A 20,578-nucleotide genomic window follows, 5' to 3' on the forward strand; every position below is an offset into this window, starting at 1 on the left:
TTGATATGAGCAGGGGCTATATATATTAAGAAAGAGTAATGGTTTGTTCAAAGTATGATATTCAGTAGTAAATAATATCCATCTTCTCTTTGAGTCAGCTTCATAGGAAATTACCTCTCCTTGGAAGGATTTATTTACTATAATGGCCACTTCCCTGGACAAAGAACTATAATTTGCAGCAACTATTGTTTTAACCCATTTTCTTTTCCTTTCCCTAGCCCAAAGTTGGTCATCTAAGTGAGTTTCTTGTAAGAAAGTTATATCAGCATTAGTTTGGTATGTGAGGTGCATGATTAAATTTCTTTTCTTTTTATCTACCATCCCTTTAACATTCCAATAGTCTATGGTTATCATTTTTTTATTAATATTGTTGAAGTTTCTCATTAGTTGATACACAAAAATACAGTTATAAACTTTGTCTGTTAGTGTATTTATCTTAAGAATAAATGTTGTGACTTCTATACTCCTAAACTCTAAATAGGTGCCTAACCACCCATCCCTCTGTATTTGTAAATGTGCACAAGTTAAGAAACTAAAAGAAACTATTATTTTTAACAACAAGGAGTAGATATATATAAGAGGGATGTCAATAATACCCATACTGTTCCAAATGTGAACAGTCATCAGCTAACAGACTTTTATTATTTATATACTGCATATTCATTTTCAGACTTCTTAAAATATTATATTAATTGTACCCTAAGATATTATATAGAGAGAAAAGGAAAAGTAGCTTTTATAAAAAGTTTTGTAGTAACAACAACATATTATAATTCTTAACATTTCAAGAGTTATTAAAGAGTTAACAAAACAATATTTTCAAAACCAAGTACAATATATGTATATTTAAAGAAGGCATCATTTTAAAAATTCAACAACATTTGCATTATTCTTACTAACAGCAAGTAACTGTGGTTCTTTAAATTGTATTGGAAACCATACAAGCAATCATTGTGAACTCATATTATTAATTAACCAGTACCATCTACTGGACAAACAGGGGGAAAAAAAGGAAAATGTTTTTGTAACTTGCTCATAGATACCTTTAAAGGTAACTCAATGGTTATGCCAGTAGAATAATGATTATACATTTTAAACATTTAAAGAAGGCAGCACTTTAAAATTCAACAACATTTGCCTTATTCTTACTAACAGCAACTAACTATGGTTCTTTAAGATGTATTGGAACTTCATTTAACACTGCACTGGCAAAAGCCATATAGATCCATCATTGTGTACTCATATATTAATAATTAACCAGTGCCATCTACTTGAACAGAGAGAGAAAATAAAAAAATGTTTTTATACCTTGCTAATAGACACATTTAAAAGTAACTCAATGGTTATGTCAGCAGAATAATGATTATACATTTTAAACATTTAAAGAAGGCAGCACTTTAAAATTCAACATTTGCCTTATTCCTGCTAGCAGGAACTAACTGTGGCTCTTTGATTGCATTGGAATCTTCATTTAACACTGCACTGTCAAAAGCCATATAAACACATCATTGTGAACTCATACGTTTATAATTAACCAGTGCCATCAACTGAACAAACAGAGAGGAAGAAGAAAAAAAAAAGAAATGTTTTTGTACCTTGCTCATAGACAGACTTAAAAGCAACTCAATGATTATGCCAGTAGAATAATGAGTAGAGATTTTAACTGAAACTACTTATGTCTAATATTTACACTACTTAAACTCTTATATCAAAGGTTATATCCCACTTTTTAAATGTAATTTAACACTTCTTTTTTGTAAGCTGTAAATGCACTTTAAAGTCATTTCTCTATGCAGACAATGTTAGGTAGCTTTGTAACTTTTAAATGTAAAGGCAGTTGCTAAAAGACAGTACCTTAAGTATTACAGTGTAGCAAAGAGGTTTTCTTTACAGGCAAGTATGCAGAGTTATTTAGAATAAATTCCACATCCCTTAGTTTAAAATTTCCCATAAGAGTGGTATATTCTTCTGTCCTGTAGTTCTTTGGAGCTGTAGCACTTGTTTAGCCTTCCAAATGTTATTTTTGGATCAAAAGATATGAAAAGAGTTGTCTCAGGCAGGATTTACTTTGAAGAGATGCAGAAAGGTGGATTTTTGCCTGGCCAGGTGTTTCCAAGGATATTTTTTCTTCTTTGTAATAAAATGTTAAAGTTGCAGGATATCTCATTTGGAAACAAATCTTATTTTCAATCAGGTAATTGCAGTATTTGCTGAGTTTCTGTCGATTTTGTTTAATTTGTAAAGGAAGATCTTGAGTAATCATAATTTTATGCGCTCTCCATGTAATATTATTTTTAATCTTATAAGCTGACAGTATCTGTTGAACACGTGAAACCTGAAATGCTTCTAAAATGTTTTTTAAAGTAAAGCTAAACTGAATCTAAATAAAATGAAATAGCACCATCTAGTGGAAATTAAATTAAATGCATGTTCGTCTTGTTAAAAAAATTATTATATAAAAATGAACCATGAAATGCTTACATATACAATATGAATAAATAAAACATAACATTATTTAAAAGTTAAATGTAAATATAAATATAATATTGTTATAAAAAATACTATAATTTAGCAGATCTCAATTTCAGCACAGGTTTCAAGGATAACATTTCATTTAAACCAGGGAAAGAGCTTGCATCCAGAATAATTTGCCAATATAGCTCCCTATATTCCAAACGAGTCTCCTAAGGTCCTCCCCTGGGATCACGTGGGACCACTTCGATGACAAAAAAATGGAATTTAGCTTTGTCACAATTATTTTGATGTTTAAACAGAGCATTTTTATCTTTCCTTTTCCTCATCTCATATAAATGTTCATAAATTATCTGCCTCAGTTTCCTCTCGGTCTTGCCAACATAAAAAGAGTCACAGAATTCATATGTAGCAACATAAACCACACCTGTAGTATTACAATTGGCAAAACCCTGAGTAGTAATATACTTGCTCCTCTTCTTCAAAAGAATAGAATCACCTTCCTTAATATTAACACAGTATGGGCAACGCCACATTTTCGTGTCCCTTTTTTATTACTAATAGGGTTACTGAAGTTTGCCCCCTCCAATATATTCTTGATATTGCGTCCCTTCCTATATGCACATTCAAATGGTTTCTCAAAAATGTGGTTCAAATTGGACAAACTAGCAAATGTATTCCATTCTTTACTAAGAATAATTCTCACCAGATTACTCTCACCATCAAAGGTGGTAAACATGGCAGAATGAAAACCTTTTTCTAAAGTTGTAACTTTAGCAGTGTTTGCTTCAATATTTTGTACTTCCAGTATAGGTAGGGGTATCCCCAAAATTGGAGCAAATCTTCCTGCTCTCCCTTCCTTAACCTCTACAATAACTGATGTTAATAGATCTAAGGGGTAACCTCTTGCTCCAAACATATCTTTAATAAGTTCACATTCAGTATTGAAATCCTGATCATCTGACGTCATCCTACTGGCTCTCACCAACTGACCTTTAACTATTGCTCTTTTTTGAAAAGGTGGGTGAGAGTTTGTGTAATGCAAGTAAACATTAGAAAACATATCTTTTCTGAAAATTTTTGATGTAAAACCTTCCCCCATTCTCTGTATGTTTACATCTAAAAAACACAATTCTACTTCATCTACTTTATAGGTGAATTTTAAAAAATTAGTTGTGTTTGAAATATAATCAAAAAATTCCATACATTTTTCCAAGGTATTATTCCAAAAAAGACAAACATCATCCAGGAAACACCCATAGTAGTTCCAATATTGTTTAAAATTTGAATTGTGAACAAAATGTTCTTCCCAATATAATAAAATGATGTTGGCATATGTAGGTGCACAATAGGCACCCATGGCTACGCCCTTGGATTGCTTAAAATACTCTCCTTGGAAGAATATAAAATTATTATTTAAAATCAATCCCATTAAAACTAGGCATGTATGAAACACCTTAAAAGGAATGTTATTCTTGCTTTCCAAAAATTCTTCATACCAAAACAAACCTATCTCATGAGGAATACACGTACAAAGATCCACAACATCCAAAGTGATAAAACTAGAGGTGTCTACCTGATTGGAATTTTTAATGTGTCTTAAAAATCCCAAGAATCCTTCAGCACATTGGAATGTTCCATCACCACATTCTTGAGATGTACATCTACATATTTTTCCAGTGGGGCAGTAATAGAACCCTCTGCAGATACAATAGGTCTGAGAGGAGGATCATCATGATTTTTATGGACCTTTGGTGTACCAAAAATACATGGGACTTTGGGTTGTTCAACATGTAAATATTTATATGTTTCTAGATCAATAAGCCCCTCTAAAACTAAGTCATTCAGACAAAGAGAAAGTTTTTTGTATGCAATATGAATTTCATTCTTAGACACTCTCTCATAGGTATGCTGGTCATTTAACAAATCAAACATTTTTGCCTCATAATTAATATGATCCATAAACACCCCCCCCTGTCAGGTTTCATGATTCTAAGATTTTTATTCTCTCTACATAAACTAAGTCTATACATTTCTTCCGTAGAAAGGTTTGAACTAACCTTATTGTACCCAAGTCTGTCTCTTAGCTCCTTTTCAACCATAACCTCAAAATTTCTAAGCTGGGAGAGAAGGGGCAGATTAAACATACTCTTTTGTTAAAACAGTCGTGTTTCTTCTTATATTACCATTAAAAATATCTCTAAATTCTTCTGCCTAATAAAAAGTTTAAAATCCACCAATAAATTTGCTATGTTAGCCTTTATGCTTGGAATAAAGGTAAAACCTTTTGTAAATAAGTTAAAATGACCCTTTGTAATGGGGGTAAGGGTATAATTAAAAATATTAAAACCATTGTAACTAAACATACATTTATTAGTCATTATTTAAGAAATTAGCTCCATGGTGCCTTTCGACTCCTTTGGTTCTGATAACCGTACCTGTAGTCTATTGGTTCCTTGTTCTTGAGTCTCTCTGATCTCTTTGGGGAGGGAAACTCTAAAGGGTCATGCATATCATAACTATTAAACTGAGTTTCAACGGGTAATTTATCATACCCCATGTCTCTTTCACCTCTATACTCATATGGTCTGTTATGAAAATTACCCCATGTGTTCTTTGGTTTAGGGTACTGTGTATTGTTTTTATACTCCTTTAAGCTCCTTTCCACATTTCTAAATTTTCTCTCATGAATACTAGTACATTTTACTTCTACTTCTTTCAACATTTCATGGTATTTAACTCTTTCACACTCAATATCAAACATTAAATCGTTAACAATCTTATTGTTAATAATCTCAATCGATGTGTGCAAAACTGTGCTGCTGTGAGTTCGTTTGCTGTGCTGTGGTGCTGATGTTTCATTTGCTGTGGATTTATTTGTGCTTGTGTCCATTAAAGAAGATGTCCATTTGCTGAGCTCCGTTTGTGCCTTATTCCAGGTTTGTTCATTTCCGTTGCCCTAGACCAGCTCATACTGACCCCTGGTAGAGGATGCAACAACCTTGACCTGTGTTGACCACTTAAATATGGGACTGTTGCTCATCCACAGATGTCAATCCTTGCATGGTGAGATTCACACAGGCTGTAATCAACATGGAACTCAACATATCAGCCACAAAGATAACCACCTGGCAAAAACTCTCCAAAGCTGACTTTGCAGCCATGAAAATAGGAGTGGATGTCTTCACTGCACCTGTGGCAATGGGAAATAGCTACATGACTGTGGAATCATGCACATAGGCACTGTACAAACAGGTACATGAATGCATGGTAATAGCCAGAGCCAACAGATCCCAGACACTGTTCTCCAAACACTGGGAGACAATGTAAAGGTCCCCTGCCATTACTAAAGTGTATATCAGAAGGAGGACACTGTTGCAGGGAAAGGTGGTGTCCCATGACTGTTGAACTCTTTTATTAGCCTCAAACACAACTTTATATCCCTCATGGAATCCCTGACAGGCATCTATGGTAGCAGAGATGCAGCAGACACTGATGACAGTCACAACAGCCTTTGATAGTTACATCAACAACCTCCACAGCATTAAACATAAGTGCTGTGAGTTACTGCGCAATGCTAATACCTATCCTATTGGCCACAGTCATGGCAACACATTCCATGCCAGCTTTAACCCTCTCTTCCCCCATAAGTGAAGTGCTGAGTGAATGTGTTTTCACATGCTGTATCCCATTTCTGTTCTAGGCATCTGTGTGTCACCAAGATGTGGCTCTCCAGCAAGGCCATTGAGTATGGCAGTGTGGTAACACATCCACCATGTCATATGCAGGGTACAGTATGTGCACGGTAATCCCCAGTCTGTACCACAGTGATCGAATATGCCTCACAGATTATAGGACTGAGGGTTGGACATAGGTATATGTTGATTTACATCATCTGTTGTAGAATGGAGAATGGTACATGTTATGGTGTGGACACTCCCCCCCCCCCGATTGCTAATAAACACAGCCACAGGGCATCAACCACACATTTGCCAGTACTGAGATCAATAGATTCATTGCTCCATAGGTGTGTAGTAGGTGAATGGGTCTGAAGACTCTACAAGGCTAGCCCAAGGGAATACCCTGCCATTAGGTGACATGAAAATAGTCCCCAGTGTGGCTCAGGAGTATAGTCACTGGAGTGGTCCCCAGGGGTGGGTATTGTATTCCCCATCCACTTATCCAGATTTCTATTGTGGGTGGCCAGTGATGTGCACTGCTTCCCATGTATGTGATTTATATTCCATAACATGGACAGTGTCTGGGTTGTGCATATGTCCCATATGCATGTTCTTTAAAGTGTGGAAGCATGCTTGAGGTCTCTGGGACATGTTGTGTGGACAGGTTGGTATCTTCTGATGTAGCATTCCTGACCTCGTTTGGTAAGACCTGGCTAAATAACTGAGGTAGTGATTGCACCTACATTGACAGTATGATACAGGTATTCATTGGAGTTACCGGGCATGTGAATAAGGCATGGTATTCCCTTTGTTAGGTACGTTTGCAGACTCTACAGTTGTTGCAGGTGTCCAGTGAGGAACATAGCAAAATGGCCACTGTACACATTGATTAGGCTACTGAGAGGATGGAACAGGGTGCCATGTCCTTTTACTTCTTGGATAACACACAATCAGGAGATGTAACACATCAAAGTACTTTCTAATGTCAGTGGCACTGTTGTGGTCAACAGGCATGCAGTCCACTGCAAGCACACAGTGGGTACTACCTGTAAGGCAATATGCAGGGGAACTACCGATAAAGTGGTTGTTGCCTAGCCAAGCGTGTTTGTCTATGATTCGTGGGTGGAGAGTGGTCTCTGAGTATTTGAAGGATTGCCTATATTGTTCACTAATCCATACTGTCACGTAGTCATTGCACATGGCACTAGACATTTAGGGCTGTGGATTGTCTACACCAACCTATATGGTGTTTGACAACTTTTAACCTTGTAATGTGGACATTGGGGCATATATTTGGTCCTCAACATAATAATTTAACAAAACCCACCCCCCAATGGATCCTGTTATTACACAATCATACCAGCCCCCACACAGGATACTGATGATTCACACACACACACACACACACACACACACACACACACACACACACACACACACACACACACACACACACACACACTTGCCAGTACTGAGTTTCGAACCCCTACCTACCTATGTATTACTACTACAGTGTTACACATTTATCACGCATGCCACAGAGCTTATAGGAAGGAAGTTGTCCCAAGGTACTTCTAAGGTGAGGAACATCACCAGCCCTTGTAAATACTGGCATTGGGTGATGTAGTGGGTGAGAGATTTCACAAAATAGTTTACCTTACACACACACATTTACATTTGCCAGGAGTGAGGTTCAAACATCTATCTAACTAACTTTTCGGACTATTATGTTACGCATTTACCACATGCATTACTGACCTTGCATGGTTTAGTGTTGCCAACAGGTACTTCTAAGGTGAATGATACCTGCAGGACTGCTAAAGTCAGGCACTGAGATGTGTACTGGGTGAAGATGGGGCCAAAAATCTTTTAGGTACTGACATATATACGTAGATATTGCTATTACATTGTTACGCATTTATCACACACACCACAGAGCTTACATGTTGGAGAGCTATACAAAGGTATCTATGAAGGTGAGTGACATCAACAGCAGTGCTAAAGGAGGGGTAAGGGAAGTGTTAATGACCACAAAATCAGGTCTCTACAAGGATGCACACACTCTCTCATACAATTGGCAGTATCAGGATTGGAACTCCTACCTAACTAGCTTGCTACACTATAGTAGTAAACAGTTATCGCAAGCGCCACAGAGCTTATATGTTAGAGAGCTGTCCAAAGGTATCTTTGAAGGTGAGTGACATCAGCAGCAATGCTGAAAGTGAGTTAAAGGAAGTTTAGTGAGTGTGAATGGCCTCAACCACATTCATCTAGAAACACACACGCACGCGCACACACACACACACACACACACACACACACACACACACACACACACACACACACACACACACACACACACAACTTTACATTTGACAGGACTGAGATTACAACTGCTACATGGATACCTGTTTGTACTATAGTGTTACACAGTTATCACAAGCACCAGTAAGACTATAGGGTTGAGGGCTAACCAAAGGTATTTCTACAGTGAATTACATCAGCACATCATGTGATATAGGCCAATGGGATGTGAGTGGGTGGGAAAGGCCTCATAATGGGATTCTCTCTGTCTGTCTTTCTCTTCCGCACGGCTCTGTGTGTGTATGTTTTACATATTATATTATGTTGGCCTTAGATATGTGTGAGTATTCCTATCCAGTGTGTGTGTGTGAAGTATCAATGGTGTACAGTCTGGTGTGTGTGCACAGACAGCTGTGAATAACCGATATCTGTAGTCCACTGTGTTGTGAGAAATGGGCTTCATTTCTGTTACGTGTAGGAGCATGCCCAGTATGACCTTCTATTCTGAGTGTGTGCATCCATTCCAGGGAGGGTTGGACTCCATTTCAGGGTTTTGTGTGCTACAGCTACACCTAGCAAACTGTTTCTGCAGGATATCTGTAGATAGGTTGCCAATATGGAGACACAATGGGCTTAACATATGGGGGATACTGTAACTATTGCTGTCTGTGCTGCTTGTGTGACATGTTTGGTTGTAACATAGATTTTCTGACATATGTACTGTTTTACACTGTGATGTGTCATGTCATCAACTACTGGCAGTTATCATTCTTTGCTCACAGTTATTTACCAGGAAATACGAGATGAATGCAGCTGAGACCAATATTCTGAGGCATATAGACTACACATTCTGGTACACACCTGCCATTGTGGAGGGGTAGCTACAGACAACAGACTGCTGGTTCTGTGTAAATGGTGCAGCACCTTGTTAGTATGCTGGGTGGGGTTACCCTCCTTGTGCTTTTCCCAACTTCCTGGAATGGTCATATCCTGCTGGGGCCATACCTCTCAGCTGTACAGATACACCCAGGTTATCCAGAGGCAGGACGCATATATCTGGTCAGTTTACCTTGACATTGTGGTTTACAAGCAGTTTTGTGGCTATTCATTCATGGGTTTGCAGTCAGGAGTAGTATGGGTGGACATTAGAGTTTCAGACTTCACACACTCCATGACATCCATGCTTCTACATCCCCCCTGTTATTCTCTCCTCCACCTAACATTATTATGTAAGTAGTATCTCAGAGGTATCCCTATAGTTGGGCCTTTATCCCATTAGTATTTATGGCCTGATCCACAGTCCTTGCAGTAGGACATGGAGAGGCATGTTACTGGCATTTGTCAACATAGCCTTGAATTTGTTTTCTGTCTACTATATTAGGTTGTTAGTTGGGACCCCCCTGACATTCCGTACATTCGCACTAAGGGTGAGGCATGGGTCTTTGCCAGAGGACTGTAGGCCATTTGAGAGTGCTGCAGGCCATCTGTTACTGCATTTCTACATGAGATTGTGTAAGGCGGGGGGTGCAGACCTGCAGACTTTAACATTTGAATATTGTATTGTGATCTATCATGCAGACAGGAGGCATATCAGTAGAGTACACATGTTAGATCTTAATGGCATATATTTCAGTTTCAGACTTCTTACCCTTCAGAACTAGAATGCAACTGCCAGACCTGTTGTAGTATGTCTGTGTAGGTCTGGTGGGGGGCTGTTCATGGGGGCTTAGCCTGGCCTTTCTTCATGGTCATTTACACCTATCCTGCTGGGTGAGGCTGGTGGTGGGTATGTGACCCTCATAGACATCCATGTGTGTGACCTATTGACACCCACAGTTCTTTGGGCCATCACATGTACTGTGGTGGGGGTTGTCACCTTGTGTAGTGCTGCCTAGTATGTTGACACCAGTATTTGTTATGAATTTCCTGCTGTCCCATATAGCTGTCTGCTGCTATACCATTCAGCCACCCAATTCCTTTGCATGCTTGCATCCATATCATACATACAAGTATGAGAACATACTACTCCATTCAGTAATTGATAGGAGGGTGATTTATCTTGTTTCTGAGCCAGTACAGAGGACAGTGCTGGAGGGCTGACTATGTTGGATGCACATAGTACACTCCCTATACACGGTAAAGTTCAGGTAGTGTCATGTTTGGCATCTCTTTTACTGTATGTGTGAGTTGGAGAGAGGTATCAGTCCCTGGGTCCCTACAGTGTCAGTGTGTGTGCTATGCATTGCCTCTTTTCCAAGGCCTGGACATACTGTGCATACCTCCTTCTGCCTACAGGGGCAGGCTCAGGTTGTTCCTCCTCCAAGTTACTCTGTGCTTATGCTGGCCTTAGCAATGGTGGGGGGCTGTGTAGCCCTGCCTCATGCTGTTCCTGCTGCAGCTGTTTCCACAGGATCATATTGTGTAGCATGGCACATACCATGAACATGTGTGTACATGTAGCTGGAGAGTACTGCAAGGCTCCACTGGATATGTCAAGGCAGTGGAACCGTGACTTGAGCATCCCAAACACATGCTCAACAATGATCCTGGTTTGTGCATGTGCCTCATTATGGTGCTCTTATTCAGGTGTGTGTGCATTTCTGATGGGTGTCATCAGCCACGCCTCCAGTGCATAGCAAGCATCCCCCACTAGATGGCCATATGGGATTTTCCCCATGGCAAACACCGGATACAGCTGTGAGCAATGCCAGATGTGGGAGTCGTGATAGCTTCCAGAGCTGCCAGCACACAAATTCATGATAATGCCCTGGGCATCGCACACAACCTGGCAGTTGATAGAGGAGAAGCCCTTGCGGTTTATGTGGACCCTGCCTTGCTCACCGGGTGGTGTTTTGATGTGGATATGCATGCAGTCTACACCACCAACTACCTCAGGGTATTTTGCTGTATGGTGGAAGAGAAGCATATGTCTGGTCAGCACCTCATGGGCAGTGGGGAATATATGTGCTCATTGGCATGTTGTGTCATGGCATCCAGGAACTGGTGGAGTACCATGGATGCTGATGCCTGTGAGACCCCCATGATATCCCCAGTTGGCCTTTGGAAGGTACCTGTGGCTAGTATTCTTAAGCTTAGACATACCTTGGTATCCACTGGGATGGGTTTCCCTCTATTAGTTCTGTGTGTGAGATGTGGCCGGCACAGCTCAATGATTTGCTGTAGAATGTCCCTGTCCACCCTATGGCGCTCTACTATCTCCATCTCGTGTAGGCCCTGGTAAGTTACCGTGGGTCTGTACACTCTTCTCCTCCTCCTCACTGTGGGTCAATTGTCAGCTTTCTCTTCCTTACCACCCTCAGTCTTTAGCACATATTGATGGAGTAAAGCAGCAGCAGCCTCTAACATTTTTAGTTAGTTTTGCCAGTTAAAAAAAAATAGTCTGTATGGTGTTTGCATAGTTTATATTAGTGTGCTGGGCTGCTGCATGTGTAAATTGGCTGATTCTGATAAATTCCACCTGCCAGCTATGCTACTTCTCCTTGATTGCCTTCCTAGTGCTGTTTCCCCTTTCCTGTTCCTCCCTATTTAAGCCCTGAGGTGCGCCCTGCATACCCAGTGCTGAAATGTAAACAGTGCTTCCATTTCCTCTTTTTTTGTTTAAATCCCGGTGCACGGCGCGCACACCCATTTAGTCTATATACGCAGTGCTCAGCCACATCTGACACACCCCTTCTTTAGCTGTGCTTAGCTAAGGGCAAACACGGGCCACAGAGCTCCAATGAGCTTACAGCAAGCATGACACACCCCCTTATGAAGTCATTCAGCTCTTACACTTGCACTGTTATATTGCTGCAGCTACACAGTTAGGTACAAGTTGACACTTTGTAGAAATCTGTGATTCAGTATAACTCCCCTCATTTGCATACCCCAGTGTGTAGGTTGTTAGTTACTGCACTTAGACAGACCCTTTCCCCTTGACAACCAGTGCTCCCTGGTATTGTCTACATTCTGTATGCCATTGACTATAATGGCAAAATGCAGAATTAACTTAAAATTGACTTTTCTCTTTTTTTTTTTTTATTTTCGGCACAATCCCGTTTGCACGCCACTGCCCTAAGCTTAAACTCCTGAGATCGGACAAAAAATAAAAAGTTTAAATTAAAAAAAAACTGTTTTTGATTCCAATGGTCTTATATTTGGCCATTGGCATGTGTATTAAACATAATATATGCTTTTACATGAGCTGTCATGCCTCCGTTTTGTCAGATGCAGAAATGTATTCGGTTACTAGCCAAATGCATTTCTGCACTGACACTGTTCTAGCATGGAGACCTGGCAGCTTGGTGGATTGCAAAATCACCTTATTTGCATGGTTTTCACCAACAAATGAGGTGATTTGCATATTTGCTAGTTTTCCGTGCTATAACTGTGTAGGGCCGCTTGTGCACGTGAAAACGGCACTTTCCTGGATCGCTCGGTGGCCATTTTCCATGCAGGAGCTCCTACACTGTTCCTGCATGGGAAATCGGCCTTTGTAAATCCCGGGGAATGTCCTTGATGATATAAAAATGACAAAAAATGACATTTATTTTATATTGCCTAATGGATCATAGGAACACTCTAGACAAGAGATTATGAGGACTATAAGATGCCTAGGCATATTGGGAGTTGGCAGAGTTGAGGGTTGGCATAATGGTTGAGATGTTTACCTCTCAAACATATAGTGCAGGATTTTATTATCACATTTAAGGGTAATTGGCTAGGCTTAAAATGGCCTTCAAGGGCATCTAGCTTAGCACTTACCTATGAACCTATATACACCTTTAAGCAGGCAAACTTAAAAGTTCTTGCTAACTTTTCAAGCACTTAACAGTACTCACTTCCCAAATTGAGCAGGGCCTTACATGACAAACCTGTTGTAAATTTGTGTCTATGTACACTGCTTGTCTTGACCTTTATGCCAAGTGATCTCTTGTAGAATTTTACTCCATACATTACAATGTCCATAGGGGAATTTCCCAAACTTTTATTACTGAAAGGGTTTGTATGTAATTCCCATATATATGGTTATCCAAAAACTATGCAAGATTTTTACCTTTTCTAAAATGTAATCAGTGATTTGAACCCATTGGCCCATTTTATTAAAAATTGGCCCATTTTATTAAATGGCAAAGGCCTTTTTCATGAGATTATTGCTCTTTTGATTTAAAAAAAGAAAAGTTCTGAAGAAATTGAATTGATTGGAAGAAAGCACTCCAATAAAAAAGTAATATCTAAAACATGTCTTGATTCTGATAGGACTGCCATTTTGTTGTTTTACAAGCTTTAGAATTTACCAATGTTATAATAATTATTGCCTTTTTATTTATTTATTTTTTATTTACTAGTATATTTTCCATTGACATGAAACAATTTGTTTTAGTTCTATTAACCAGATTAGTCCCACCAGGACAATGACACAGTTTCAGGGGAGGATAAAGGTGTATTCATAACTATTAGGGGAAATTGGCCCATCTTACTGGGGAAGCTGTACTACTGTTTCACCAGAATGTGCCAGATAGCTTGTTGCTGGGGAGACTAGCACCAAGATGGAACCTGCAGAAGCAGATGTTCTAAGACAGCTGGACAGAAATGTAAAATATGATGCTGTTCATACTGACAGAATAGTACTAGCAATGCTAATTAATGGGTGACTGGACAGGCAGTCAGAAGAAAGCAGCTTGAGATGGATTAGGTAGAGAAGCTGTTTAGTTCAAGATGGAAGACAAAGCTGCAGTGAAGCAGGCAGCCAGAAGATCATATGCAATGGTTGTTGTTAGGAGAGAAAAACATCTGGAGCAGCTGTGACAGCAAAGAAAGAGGCCTGTGGTAAGGACAAGAGGTAAAAAGGATGCTGCTTCCATTAGATAATTTCTGTAGAATAAAGTAGTTGAACCCTTAGGTTTCAGGGTTGCAGAGACTTATTCTCTAATATATCTGAGGACAGAACAGTTTTCTGACATTACATTTGAATCTTTTCAGTTATTTTGGAGAGATTCATGATGTCTGTTGAAAAACAGTAGGGAAACTTTTCATTGAATGAGTTTGTTGTAAGTAGCTGTTTACTGTTCAGATGAACATACTGAAAACCAATTGAAAAAGTTTCTTTCTGCATTTTGCTTGGACATTGAGACTACAGAGAAATATATAGGTTAAAGTCAACCATACACTGAGGCTTGGGAAGTGGGAATAACACTGACATCTATGCAAATAATGAATTGCAATGTATCCCATACATTGTTATGATGAATAGGAAAAGGGGCACAGTGATATACATGGGTGAATAAAATGTGCTATTACAGTGGCAGGGATTCATGCATTATAAATAGCTTTGATAAAAAATGTATAGTCAATATGAGGATAAGCGCCACACTCAAAAACTGTAAATTAGTATAGACAAAATGTATGAAGGGTCATTTATACTTTGAATGTGAGAAGGGTGGGGGAATATTAAAGTGCAGGAGTAAAACAAATGCAAGATATTTCAGGAAGTGAAAAACTGCCAGAAGTGCTTTATATATCAAATGAGGAATGTACTAAAAATTAGAAAAAAATGTATTTCTTGAAAAGCTAGGTGACAAAATATTAATGGTTCATATGTTCTTGAATGGTGTTACTGTAGTTAATAGATATGAAGTTTTAGTAAAGGAAGATGAAAGAGAACATATTGACAATGAAAATGGTAATTAAAATGGAAAAAATAAAGAAAGATAAGAAAAGAATGTCAATGGGTAACAGAATACAAATGAAGGTTAAAGAAGTAAAAAGACAATCCCCCGGATTTACTATTCCAACATGCAGGACTAGCTTAGTCCTGCATGGAGGTGGCCATTTAGGAGCAGGATGGCAGCGCGCCATGCATAGTAATGAGGTGCACTGCCTGAGCTCCTAAACTTACACGGAGTGTGTAAGAGTGCATGGGGCATGTCTGAGAGCTGAGCTCTCAGGATATACACGCCCCTGCAATGAAGAACATCAGAAAGGTCCAAGAAATGAGCGAGACCGCTCATCAGTGACCGCATATCCCCACCAACATTACCCCTGGTGTACAACAGCAAGTAAACACAAATAAAATGAACAAACCTGTCATTTTTTTTTAATCCGATAAGCCTAACTGTAGGTGCACGGATGTACCCATCGCTTAGCTACGGTTAATGCAGCTTAAATGGCTGAAGAGGTGAAGAAGGAAGATATATGCAAATGAAGCAGCATTGCAATAGTGTAGTGGGCAGAGCATTTGCCTTACGAAAAGGCATTCCTGGTTCGAGTCCCACTGCAGCACATTCCATTTTCCATGTCAAAGCATGTTATGAGTAATAATTATGGTGCATAACCCACTAAATAACATATTTTATGAACTGGAGTACTGCAGTAAATGCACATGTAAGGTGTCAGTGTCATAATGAATAAAGCACTAGAAGGCAGGTTTAAGCACCAATAAGCAGTAGTAAGCATATTTAAGCATTAGTAAGTGAGTTTAAGCCTGTTTGCACAGTGGTAAGCAATGCCTACACTGGGTAAGCAATTCTGAAGCTAACTCTCTGTAAGCAGATGTAACGGCAGGTCAGCATTGCTTACTGTTGCCCAAGCCCACATAAATCTGCTTACAAATGCTCAAAAGTGCCTTAATCACTCTGTATCCAATGGCCCTTGTTCTGCCCATCAACAAAATAAACAGCCATGGAGGTCTTGAACCCAGGACCCTATACACTATAGTCACAGTAGTTAACCACCAAGCCATCACAGAAGTGCAGAAGAATGAGGTATCAGCAAACAAGTCATCACCATAGTAAAACCAAACTGAACCTGTGAAAGGAATCAGTATACAGATATATGTGCCTTAATCCACTACATAACATAAATATGTGAAATATGTGGATGGAAATAGGAAATACACCCCGGGATCACTTCTGTGTCTCTGCTTGACAGTGGCATAACTAAATAACTTTCTTGGGTGGCGTAAGCCAGGGAATCTTGTTGGCTAGGCTGACATAGGCCCTCGGGCTGATAGCCTAGTACCTACCTATGAATCTATGAACCAGAGTACAGCAGTAAGGTCAGAAGTCAGGTGTAATTGTAATAGAGTGTTGAAGTCCCCAATAAAACACAAGGACCCCATACAGTGAACGTACGCATGAATCATAGATACCAGGCATACATATAAGATGTAATGAATAATAACTCAATGCCAAAAAGGAATTATAATGCAAAGTCTAATGTAAGCAATGCTAAGCATTGCACAGGCCAGCTTAGGAGGTGTAAGCAATGTGTACGCCAGCTAACGCAATGTACCCAGTGTTATATCCTTTTAAATAATGCCAACCTTGGGTAAGCAGGTTTGCCCATAGCTTATCCTTTTTAAAACTGGCCAATCACGGAAAAGTGTGGGAAATCGGCCCTACTTAAACCCAAGAGGCAGGAATGCATCTCATAACTGGTTGTAGCTTCCCCTTGCAGGTACACTGGTAGTAAGGGGAGAAGGTTTGCACTTGTGGGCGCAGCGCTGGTGCATCCAGGAGTCCAAGGTCATGGCAGGACTCCTTGTCAAAGGCCATGATCAGAGACTGCTGCAGGGCCAGTACCAGGGCTCCCAATATAAGGCAGAGGCCTGGGACCATCTCGCCCGTGACCTCACCAGTGCCACTGGCATACTCTGAACTGGTGAGCACATCAGGCACCACTATGCCGACGTGAAGTGGCATAAGGGGGACCTCTTGAAGGAGTGGCTCCAAGAGGCTAGAGTGGCAGTGGATGTTCCAATCGTGTGTAAGTATCACCCCACTATGTGTGTAATAATTGCCAGCTCAGGTATATATTATGGATAGGTATAGCTAAATATTCCTCTTATGTCCCCCACAGCTGCAATGGAGCAGGCTGTGAACCAGGAGGGCCACATCAGTCACCTGGCAAGGTTGCGTCGCGAGGCAGGTCAGTAATACTCATGCATTTACTGTCATAGGAAATAAAACTAAAAGTAGTAGTAAATTAATTGCCTGTATAAAACCTGTATTGTTCAAGGCAAGTACTGCATAAACTAGAGAATATGGCAGGGAGAGTCTCATATTATTTGTATGTCAATAAAAGTGTAATAGCCTGACAATAAAGGTCAAACTACTGGACTACATGTGTATACTCTGGTATCATATGGTAATGTAGATTAGCAATCTTGCAATATTACTGTGGCATTAAGTACTGTTACCCACACTGTGCACCACAAATTGAATGTATAGGAATGCCTGTATATGACAGGTGTAATCCCCAGAGGCCATTTAGTACAGCTGAGAGACACATAGACAGAAAACAAAGAAAATGCAGACAAGAAAACCTGAACAGCACAAGCAACTGAGATGTGAACTGTTGCTTTTTTAGCACACACAGTCATGGTTCGAATCCTGCCAGTGGTAGAACTCTGCATATAGAATCATACCCCACAACTGTACAGATATGTCCAGAATGTCCAATAAACTGGCCCATATCTGTTGCCTATCAACCTGTCCCCCTGTGAAAATCAGTGGGATGATCCCAGACGTATAGGCAGCAAACAGGATATACAACTGATTGACACACATCTATGAGAACAAAGCTGGCGCACTAGCAACTCCCCAATACCTTATGAGACTAAGAAGCCACGTATGTCCCATTTACACCTCAACTTGTCAAACTGTAATCAGAGTGTGTACATTAACAGAGTGATATGTATGTCCATAATAGTAATGCAGAATCTGGTACTGTGTGTGGAAACATTCAGGTAGTGCTAATAAACATTCCTCCCACAGGTCTGTGAGATACCAACACTGTGCCCAGAAATACAGGAATGATACCCAGTACTGGTACTGTTCACAGTGGTATTGTATGGCATTGCGACTGATGCAGTTGCTCTGAATAATGAGGTATGACACATCACTGTTGCCCACACTGTCTTACAACATATAACTGTCTATGAAACTGTATGAGTGTTGTAATGCAAGGTCAGAATGCAAAAGCACAGGGGATTAATAAGACAGAAAGCAGATAGGACATATACAGGAATATCTATATGGCGGACACAGCTATGATGAACAGTGTTTAATTTGTAGCAGACACAGCCATGGTCTGAATCCTGGGAGTGGATGTAGGCTGCATACAGAATCATACCCCACAACTGTACAGATGAGGCCAGAATGTCCAGTATATGGGCCCATATCTGCTGCCTGTCACCCTGTCCCCCTGGTAAGTCTGTGGGATGATCCCAGATGTTTAGCCAGCAAACAGGGAATACAAGTGATTGTCAAACACCTATGAGAACAAACCTGTCACTGAAGCAACCCCCGAAACTATTAGGAGAGTAATATTCCAAGTATGTCCTATCTACACCCCATGTTGTCAAGCTGTGACCAGAGTGTGTACAGTAACAGAGTGAGATGTATGTGCATAATACTAATGTGTAATCTGGAACTTTGTGTTGCAACAGTCAGGTAGTGCTAACAAACATTGCTCCCACAGGTATGTCGGATACGAACACTGTGCAGAGAAATACAGACCATTATAACCTGTGCTGGTACTGTTCACTCTGGTATTGTACAGAATTGTGAGTGTTGCAGTTTCTCTGAATAATAAAGTATCACTGATCACTGTCACCCACACTATGCTACATAATATAACTGTGTAGGAAAGCATTTATATATGTGTGTCAGGTCATGAAAGGTGGAAGAGGGCAATATTCTAGATATGTCCTGGCACACCAGCATGTGGTCAACACATGGCCAGAGTCTTTGCAGAAAGAGTTGGATAGCTATGTGCACAACATCAACCCAAAATCTGGGAGTATGTGTAGAAACAGTTAGTGTTAACAAACATTCCCTCCAAATGTATACCAGGTAAGAGATGGATACTGCAGGTAAAACCAGTTCAAGTGTAACAATGATGACAGCCATATCACAGTCCAAACTAAGGCTATAGGGTAGTGTAGTAAGACTTGTAAGGCACAGATAACAGCACTGACTAGGAAAGTAATGTGGACTACAGGAATATACTAGTTGTTGATTGACATCTTTATCCCCCCACCATATCTCCAACAATAATCAACATACCCACCCTAACTGGTATGTAATGACACCTGTGTTCTGATACTGTCCAATTGTTTGATAAATATTTTAATGGTTCTCATGCATGTGCTATATTGAATTATTCCAACATTGGTGGCATGGTGCCATCAATGAACTTGCATGCTGTTCTTATTACCACTATGGTCCCATATATGCATGTGTTCTGTTTGCTATGCAACTGTTCCGTATCTGGTGTCTGGGTTAATGGGAATATCTATGCATGCTGTTATACTTAACCCTGGAATGTGCTGACTATTACTAACCCACATATGATGATGAAATCTAAACAATATAGCACGCTTGGGAAGGCCGGTCCCAGCAGACCCACCTGTCCCACCTCAGCTGGCCATGGCACCGGGCACCAGCATGTCTGGGGCCCAACCCGGGACCTCCCTGTCCGTTGGTCCTGCACCACCTTCAAGTGGAACCGCCTCAGGGGATAGGGCTCAACCCCCCAGGAGTGGGTGCGGACAGGCACCTGTCACCTGTCTCCAGGTCGGGGTGCGTAGAGAGATCAACTAGCAGTTTGGTGATCTTCTATGCCAGCTCAAGGGCCACATGTCATGATTAGAGAGTCAGCCTGTCTCAACGACTCAGCCCCCAGCACAGCCACCTTCGGGGCTGTGATGGTGCAGCGGTGACTGCCCGTGGGTGGGGACCTCAGTTCCACTGTTTCCACTAGAGGGCTCATGGGCTTCCGATTTACCAACATCCCTCCCCGTCAAGGTGTTTACCCCCCACATGTGTCATATACTGCCCCTGTATGCATCTCGCTTGTCTTGTCTGTTAACCTACCCAACCTACCTCCGCAAATATACCTACTACCCCCCAACATCCCACTCTCACCTGAAACAAATAAAAAAAAAGGCAACCTGTTCCCACAAAAAAATCTTGCCCCATACATAGCTCTCCATTTTGCACGTGTCCACTGGACACATGTAATCCGGTGTAATTGGCATCACAACTTATTTTTGTTGTTCTCACCCCCTCCCAGGGGTTTGAGTGTCCAACTCTACCTCCAAATTCAGTGTATATGCA

The sequence above is a fragment of the Protopterus annectens genome, chromosome 1.part0, assembly GCF_019279795.1.
Source record: "Protopterus annectens isolate FY-2018-M chromosome 1.part0, PAN1.0, whole genome shotgun sequence".
Taxonomy (NCBI): Eukaryota; Metazoa; Chordata; order Ceratodontiformes; family Protopteridae; genus Protopterus; species Protopterus annectens.